We start from the raw sequence: 8832 nt of genomic DNA, 5'->3' as shown, positions 1-8832 counted from the left end.
CTTTTTTCTTGAACGCAAGTGTGCAAGCAGGAATTTCTTTCACATAAACAGGAGAGACACATATGGTCCTTTTTAGTAGGTTTTCTAACATTTGGTAGTTCAAAAACTTCAGCCTAGAGTTCAGAAGCACTCCCTTGTTTCTTTTGGACTACCATTTCCAACACTCCCCAGCCAGCATTCTGAGACCTGTAGTCTGAAAAGGAAACATTTCCGGGTTCTGCTTTGGCTTAGTTACTCTGCATTTACTGCTCCTGTTAAAAGCAGACCTAATAGTACAAAGCTGGTGCTCTGATCCAATGAGTCATTTCATTTCAGTCCCTCCAGTGCACACATGGAGCTTTCCTGCAAGCAAAGTGTTCCATGTTCAGTACAATATCAGACACAGATGCATTGCACACATGTTCATTACATGCAAGAGGATACAGTCACCAGTGCACTGAATAGAGAATCTTGCACCCACTTGAAGTTCTGGATGTGTACTGAAGCACCAGTGAAACTCTATATTGCAATGCAGATGATCTAGAATGTTTCAGTCCTCTGAAAACCTAACTTTGGCTGCATCCTTGCACTATGCTACATAAATCAAGACTGATGTATCCTTTAACATTAACCACACGTTCAACCACACAGTCAACTTTCCATGTCGCTCCTTGTGATTCCAAGGAGAATTATGGGCAGCAGCTGCAGGTGATTTCTTTAGATCTTTACAAAACTTTACAGAGTGAAAAAGAGAGACTATGCAGGTCTCTCTTTATGTTCCTGTAATTGCCAGCATGTGACATCAGTGTGGTGGCCATCAGCTAGAACAGTGGTCCTCAGCCTTGGGCCTCCAGATGTTCTTGGACTACAGCTCCCAGAAGCCTTCATCATCACCTCTGCTGGCCAGGATTTCTGGGAGTTGAAGTCCAAGAACATCTGGAGGTCCAAGGTTGGGGACCACTGACTAGAAAACACTTGCCCCATGCCAGTTAGGGTTCTGGATCTGTGCATCTGAGCTATCATGCTTACTGGCAAATCCTGTGCTTTCCTGCTGGTGACTAATCACAAAGCCAAGCAAACTAATTTGCAAGCTAAGAGAGACATGGAAAGTTCAATAGTCTGATGTTCTAAGCAACTGAGGAATTCCTCTTCTAATGAAGGGTTGTCTATGATGCATGGTTTGCTCCTAACAGAGCTATTGCTTGTGTAAGATACCGAGCTCAGCTGCCTAAAAATAGTATAGTGAAGGACATGTTTTTCCCCCAGCACAGTGGAATGCTGATGGTGCTCTGCATTCATTTCTCTTTGCAAGAGACTGCAAAGCATCTGTCTTTTTTGACTAGCGAGCAAGAAGCAATCTCGGGTGAACTCATTTGTACTCTTGTCAGTCCAAGATATTCTGGAAGTTTTGTCCCTGCTTCGTTGGTTCTGTCGCAGAGGAAATAAGAATTGTGGCGACCTCTTATTTCCTGTACTTCCTGTGGGTTTTTTTTCCCCCAGTAGAAAGCAGTGGCAGCCAGACATAACTTTACCTGCCCCTCAGAGAGACCTCCGTGTTCTGAGACTAGAGGAGGTACAATGAGCCCCTATGTTTCTTGCCTTTCAGCCCACCAAGAACTTACAGTCTACTGTGGGAGAAACTCACTCTGCCATTTTGGGGTGAATTCCAGCGTCTTCTCTAGTCGTACCCACGGCTGCTTCAACACACTGTGTGAGTTCAGGAAATTGCACCCCATTTCTGAAAGTTAGCACAGGAATGTAGGCCTGGGCCTTGGTTTTCCATAGTGGCCTCTCCTTGGCTCTCAGAGCAACAGTCATCATACTACCTATGCCTAGTTTTTAGGAATACGAAAGAAGATCTATAACAAACACTACTAGCCACATGATATTTCCAGGCTCTGTCTTTGCATATCCCCATCTCAGTTATGGTCTTTGTTTGGAGGATACAGTCCAGAAAGTATCCACTCTTGTCGCCTATATGGTCTCATCCAGGTACATATCTGGATGACCTGAACCTCCATAGGCTAGGGGCTCAGGGCCACTGTTAAAGCGGGGCATGTTGTGAGGACGCGGCTCCATGTGGAGCAACAGTTCCCTCACATAAGGAAGTTCTGGAAAGCAATTGTGAGATATTACAGCTTTCCCTTACAGTGAGGGTGGGCCAAAAGGTTAAATCAGGATCTGCTCTGCCTGATTTTTAGCAGATTGGCAAATTTTGCACTAGGGACAATTCTCAAAGTTCTGGTTTTGGGTTTTTTTTTTTAAATCAAGTTGATCCAGCAAATTGGCCTGCCTCCATTTTTTATTTTTGTATTAGCACTTGAAAAGCAACATGTCTGGGGAGTTGCCTTCCCTCTCCCCAAAGTGGCATTTGGATTCCCCCCCCCCCCCAATCCACTCTCAGTTCAAAGTAGACTTGCAGAGATCCTGATTAGCCATGTTAAGTCTGTGCTAGCATACCAGGCAAAAGAAAAAGAAAAAAAATAAAGAAGACAAGCACAATGTGGCACCTTAAAAGCTAACTGCTATATTTTAATGCGTGCTTTCGTGGACTCTGAGGAAGTGAAAGTCCATGAAAGTTGACATTAAAATATAGCCATCTTTAACCTTCTTATGCTTAAGTGATCCTGATTTCCCCCTTTTACCATTGTGAACACTGAAATGTGCTTAAGGGACTTGCCTTTGAAATGTACCCGAACTGCACAGTAACAAACCTCCATAGCTTGGTGTTTTAAGTCTCTTGCTGTGGGGCCAGAGGCTGGGAGTTTGATTCTCCACTGTGCCTCTCCAACAGGGGCTGGATTCAAGGATCCCTAGGATCCCTTCCAGCTCCTCAGTTCTAAGATGATGATTACAATGACTTTCTTTTAAATCTGGAATGCCTTAGAATTTAATGAACAATGTGGTAAACAGAAGCTACTACAGTGGGGTCTCTACTTAAGAACTTAATCCATATTGGAAGGTGGTTCTCAAGTTGAAAAGTTCTTATGTTGAATCTGCATTTCCCATAGGAATGCATTGAAAACCATTTAATCCGTATCTGCTCTTTTCCGTCCATAGAAACCACAGTGGAACCTCTACTTAAGAACTTAATCCGTTTTGGAATGGTGTTCTTAAGTTGAAACGTTCTTAAGTTGAAGCAAAATTTCCCATAGGAATGGACTGAAAACCAATTAATCCGTTCTGGCTGTTTTTTTGTTATGTAGAGGTGTGTTCATACATTGAAGCATTAGTTCCCATAGGAACTAATGCAAAGCTGGTTAATACGTACTCTACCACTAGGGGGAGAATTTTTTTTAACCTAAGATGACCTAAGGTTAAAAAAAGAGCAGGAAAGGTTTTTTTTTCCTGTTCTTATCTTGGATTTCTGTTCTCAAGTAGAAGCAAAATTTAGCAAATGGAGCTGTTCTTAAGTTGGATTGTTCTTAAGTAGAGACGTTCTTAAGTAGAGACCCCACTCTATTCTTCCCTAGAAAAACCACATTTAATAACATCTCCCCTCCTCCCATATTTGGAAATCTGCAATAAAGATTCCCTCTTGCTTCAGAGCTGCAAGTGTTCCCTTTTCAAAAGAATGAACCATTCCGAATTCCATTATGACTGTGTCAGGTTGAGATGTGTTGCCCTTGATCTCAGCCAAACACTGACAGCCTCCAGACTTGTTATCCTTATTGCTAGATGTAGCGATGCTGTTCAGTCTGAAGGGGAAGGTATCTGCTATATTTCAACCCCGGAGGCTGGGTGGGAATGCCTTGTTCTCTGTTTCCATCAGATTTACTGCCTCCGAGCCCAGTTTATGCCCTTCTCCTGAGCTGTCCAGTTGGTCACTGTGAGAACCAACCTTTCATTTGATCTGTAATATAGAAATACTACAATGACTGGCTGGGGGAAATCTGGGAGTCCTAGTGCGAAAAAGTAACTTTTCCAAACTCCAGTTTTATACTCTGGCTTTTATATTCTCTTGTGAAATCAAACTAATAGTTTACAGCTCTTGCCTCTGGGCACAATCATTTATATTTTTCTGGCCTACAAATGAAGTAAGAAAGACTGTGTTATACCTACATTCCTTTAAGTCCCGATTATATATATTCAGCATATTCCGTGACTATGGGGGGTATTTATCAGCCAACATTCAAAACATGCCTTTTTAGCGCTCCTTATTATATTTCAGTGCATGATGTTCTGTATTTTTCCCACTGAACTGTCTAACTGTGTGAAAAGCAGTATTAATCTCCCAGTTGGGGAAAGAAAGGTTAGCTAAGTTGTTTCATTGCTTGTTACATATTATCTTGAACTTTAAAAGGTCCATAATAACACCTTTCCAATATATTAAGCTCATAACAAAATAAAACAAAAGCTTCTTTGTAATGCAGCCTCATGTTCATATGCCACCCCGTTTCTCTTCAAAGTGATGTTAAATTTGATGTGAACAAACGATAGGAGCACCATAAAGCAAAAACACCAGGAACGGTAAGAGAACAATGGGAGCAATAAGTATCAGTGGGAAATCAATCCTTTTGCTGATGCCACTGTAAGATAGAAAGCAGGCTAATTCTTATAGCCAACTCAAGAGCACTTATATGCAATCTTATACCAAGCTCCAGCCTCGTGTTTGTTTCTAGACCTGTCATTGAACCCTGGAATAAAGGGTGAATGTGCTTCTGAGTAGGAACAGAGAACATTTTCCCAGAGAGAGCAAAATCAGCCAGATTCATTTGCTGAAACCCTAGAATAGATGGATGAATCCATCCATTTCGTTTTCTTGCACACTTGAATGTTTTGGTTTTTTTTCATTCCAAACATGAGAAAAATTCCCAGTTCTGGGAAATTTGTGGAAGAGCAATTGAAATAAAATGCTCTCCCATCTTTGCATTTTTCCTCTTCATTAAGTTTAATAAAAAGTAACTTACTCTTGCACATATCAGGGATTCGAAAGGATGGCATCTATGCTTCTTGAGCCCTGTTGTCTCTTGCAGAAACAGACCATTGTCTATTCTCAAATGCCAGTCCGTGCATCATTCTAGACTAACGGAAGGAGGCCAGGTTTATTCTTTTTCTACAGCCTAAATGAACTACAGTTACTTTGCATGATTAATAACTTGTGCCAAATTGCCCGTTTCTCCTGCTCCCCGTCCCTGGGGATCATGGCTTCCATTCCAGGATAGCTCAGTGGTTGAGGTCTCTGGCTGCAGAGTCCAGATGCTGGGAGTTCAATTTCCCCATCATCCACAGGGTCCCTTCCAGCTCTGCGGTTCTAAGAGGATTATCATCACAACAATCCTGTGAGCTGAATTGGAGAAGCAAAAATGGGTTCAAAGTCATCAAGACAGCTTTGTGGCTAATTACAGATTTGAGTCCAGCTCTCCTGGATCTTAAGACTGACTCTCTAAGCACTAATCATGTTGGCTGTGCACACACATGCCTTGTATGGGCCTTATCTGTGCATTTTCCTACAACCGTTTCCTTCGGTCTCCCACAGTCTCCTTGGCTCCACCACGTCAACCACCAGGTGCTGCCTCATCCATTCATTTCACTAGTTCACATTTTCTCCAGTGCACCCACGGTAGACCCTGTTCTTCCCTGCTTTCTGCTCACAACAGCCCTGTGAGGTATATCAGGCAGTGAACAGAGAAAACTGTGCTTTTTAAGTTCAGAATTTTCCAGAGGAAACGTTTTTCAACTGTCTCGTCCTGATTCCCAGCCCAGCCCCACCCCCTGCTGAAATCTGGGAAGTAAAGACCTCCGTTCCCAAAGCGCTAACTTTTTGCTTCTGGTTCCAACATGTCAGAGGTGAGCAAATATCAATCTTCCAATGTTGTTGGTCTGTAACTCCCATCGTTCCTCACCACTGGCTATGCCCTTTGGAGCTGCCGTCCAGCAAACATCTGGAGGCTTGCATTAGGTCCACTCTTGCAACGTGTGCCATTCCTTTTTTTTCTGCCATCTCTGCATCCACACCGATGCATCATTGAGTTGTTCTGCTCCAGGTGGTGTGTGGGTGAAAACTGCCTGTCCGTCATCTCTTTAGGCAGCACCTTTTGGCCTTGTTTAATCTTCCAGCAAGTGCTGAAGTGCTCTGAGGTGTGCTCTTAAGCTGTCAGAACAGCCCAGTTGCTCAGCATGCCACAACTCAGCTCCCGCTCCCCACCCGCCGCCACCTGCAACAATCCCAGAGTCCCACAGATGGAGGAAGAGGCCTCTCTGTTTGACCGCGCACATAAGCGAAGCCTTCGGGACCGGTTGCAAAAGCTTTTGCCTGAGTGGAGATAAGATGCATATGAAAAGTGCATTCAAATTAGCTTCTCCAGTTGTTTGCTTCCGTGTGGCTGAGGGAGAGTGAGGGCGAGAGAGAGAGAGTTTTCCTGTTGTTGTTTTTGTTTTTGTTGTTGTTGTGATTGTTAGGTGCTAGGGTTGCACAGCAGCTACAAATGTCTGCCTGTGTGTCTTCTCTCCTCCACCCCAATTTCAATCACTTGGGTTTGATGGGATGTTCAGACGGTGGACATATAGGGAAGGCTTCCGATCTAGCTCATAACTCCCATGCTGGCCAGAACGTCTGGATGTTGTAATCCATAAACATAACTTTTCACAGCTCTGGCTGTGCCTTGAGTAGATCCTGCAGAGATGACTTAGAACAGCTACCCTGCCTGCCACCGCTCTTGAAGCAGAAGGCCAGTTCAGAGAAGCCAAGACAGGCTGAGTAGCGCACAGAACTCCATCCTCCAAAAGAGGGGAATCATTGGGGCTCAGGAGGAAAAAGCTTAATGGGGGAAGGAGCCGCCGCTGCCTTGCCTTCCGCGTTACTTGCCTTTGCCTCATTTGACTTCCAGGCCACCGTTGGAGCAATATTTTCAGCTCACCTCTCTGGGCTGTCTTCCATCTTCATCTGAATTGGCTACTAGCTGCAGACTGAGCTGGCCATGGTGCTGATCTTCTGTGATCTGGCCTGTTGCTGCTGCTGCTGAGCTTTGTGCCCTCTTTCGTAGCTGCCTGTAACTGCCTGCTATTCCTAGACTCTGTCCTATGAATTCCTATAGTACTTTGTTATACAGTAGGAATGGTCAGTGGGGTTTGGCCAAAAGCCCTCTGAAACAAGGGTGAGATGCCTTAGCACACACATAGGGTTGTCCCTTTAAGAGGGAACAGATCACCACCCCCTTTCCAGATGTTTCGATTGGCATAATTTCAGATGCCAGGCCTTTTTAAAAATGCACAATCACATCAGCTAGTATTCCCCCCTCCTTTATTCAGTGTTGACTTTTGTCTGTGTGTGCGTGCATGTGTTTAAGTGGACTAAACTGGATAAAAGGAAATAAAAAGACACTTCGGAACCTAGTGAAGAGTAAAAGTTATGGCTAAAATTCTCATGTGTGCATGAAAAATAGCAGAAGTTGCTGTGGCAAACAGGGACGATTTGATAAGGTGCCAGATGTGCAATTAGCCATGGCCACTTCTGTGATTCCTCCTGTTCATGCACATGCATGTTCCACAGCATTCCACCCTATGATGATATATCCTTGTGGCCGAAGCCATTTGACCAGCATCTCACTCTGTCTGTCTGTTTCTGGTTAGAGCCACAGAAGATCCATCAGCTGAAAAATGTATCTTTTCTCTTCTCTTCTTCCTCATATCAGAATAATGCCACTTTCATACATTATATTAGGTAGATGTTTATTGTGCTTTGCTAAGTAAGGCAATGCAACTGCAAAGTTACACCAGCAGCAGAGAGAATGACAACAGTGGAGGCCTTAGAGAAACAAAAGGATGTTCTGTTGGTTGTGTATGTGTGTGTGGAGAGGGTCTGTTCTTGCACTCAGACTGCCTACTTGTATTCTAGGCCCTCCTGCTCTCTCTTCTTAAAAGACCAGAGTCGTTGGTAGGCTGTTTAGGGAAATGCCGAACCAAACCAAAAATGTCACTGGCAGCATGTAAATGCCCTTTTCAAGTACCGGTTACCATGGTCATTACCATTATCAGCAGCATTTATATGTAAGATTATGGAGTACATGAAGAAATCAACTCAAAGGAATTTCAAAGGACTTCTCTGTATTTACATATAAAGGTTCAGTAATTGTTACTGCATCTAGTGAAGGCTTTCTGTAGTTGAATGGCCCAGACCTAGCACTACTGCATGAACGAATGACAAGTTTATCTGCCATCATCATCCTGCTTCCAGGTGACCCATCTCTGTACAAAAGGGACCCATCCAGCCAACCACCTCCTGGCTCCTCAAGGGGCCACTGCCTGTTTCTGGGAATTATGTTCTCCTGATGCTGCTCCCCAAAAAGTGCCATGCATGGTCTATTGCCTCTGAATAGGGAGACCCTTGTGATGAAAAGCCACTTATTGTAGAGCAGGGGGAAGTGTGGTCATCCAGACATTTTGAACAACGGCTCCTACAGTTTCTTAACACGGGCATACTGGATATGACTCCTGGGGGAAATGATAACAACCTTAGAACTGTAGAGCTGGAAGGGACCCTATGGATTATTGAGTCCAGTTCCTAGCGAGGAGGCACAGTGGGAATTGAACTCACAATCTCTGGCTCTGCAGACAGATGACTAAATCAATGGTTCTTAACCTTGGGTTTCTTAGGAGTTTTGGACTGCAACTCCCAGAAGCCTTCACCACCAACTGTGCTGGCTGGGGTTTCTGGGAGTTGCAGTTCAAAAACATCCAAGTAACAAAGGTTAAGAACCACTGGACTAAATCATTGAGCTATCCAGAAATCCCTGAAATGGCTGATGGTTGGATTCCAAGAGATCTTCTGTATGGAGAATTAGTGCAGGGAAAGTGCCCCAGAGGGAAACCACAGCTGTGATACAAGGACATCTGTAAGCAAGATATAATGGC

The sequence above is a fragment of the Pogona vitticeps genome, chromosome 6, assembly GCF_051106095.1.
Source record: "Pogona vitticeps strain Pit_001003342236 chromosome 6, PviZW2.1, whole genome shotgun sequence".
NCBI classification, from domain to species: domain Eukaryota; kingdom Metazoa; phylum Chordata; class Lepidosauria; order Squamata; family Agamidae; genus Pogona; species Pogona vitticeps.
The sequence above is the reverse complement of the archived record's forward strand: the minus strand, read 5'-3'. Positions refer to the sequence as shown.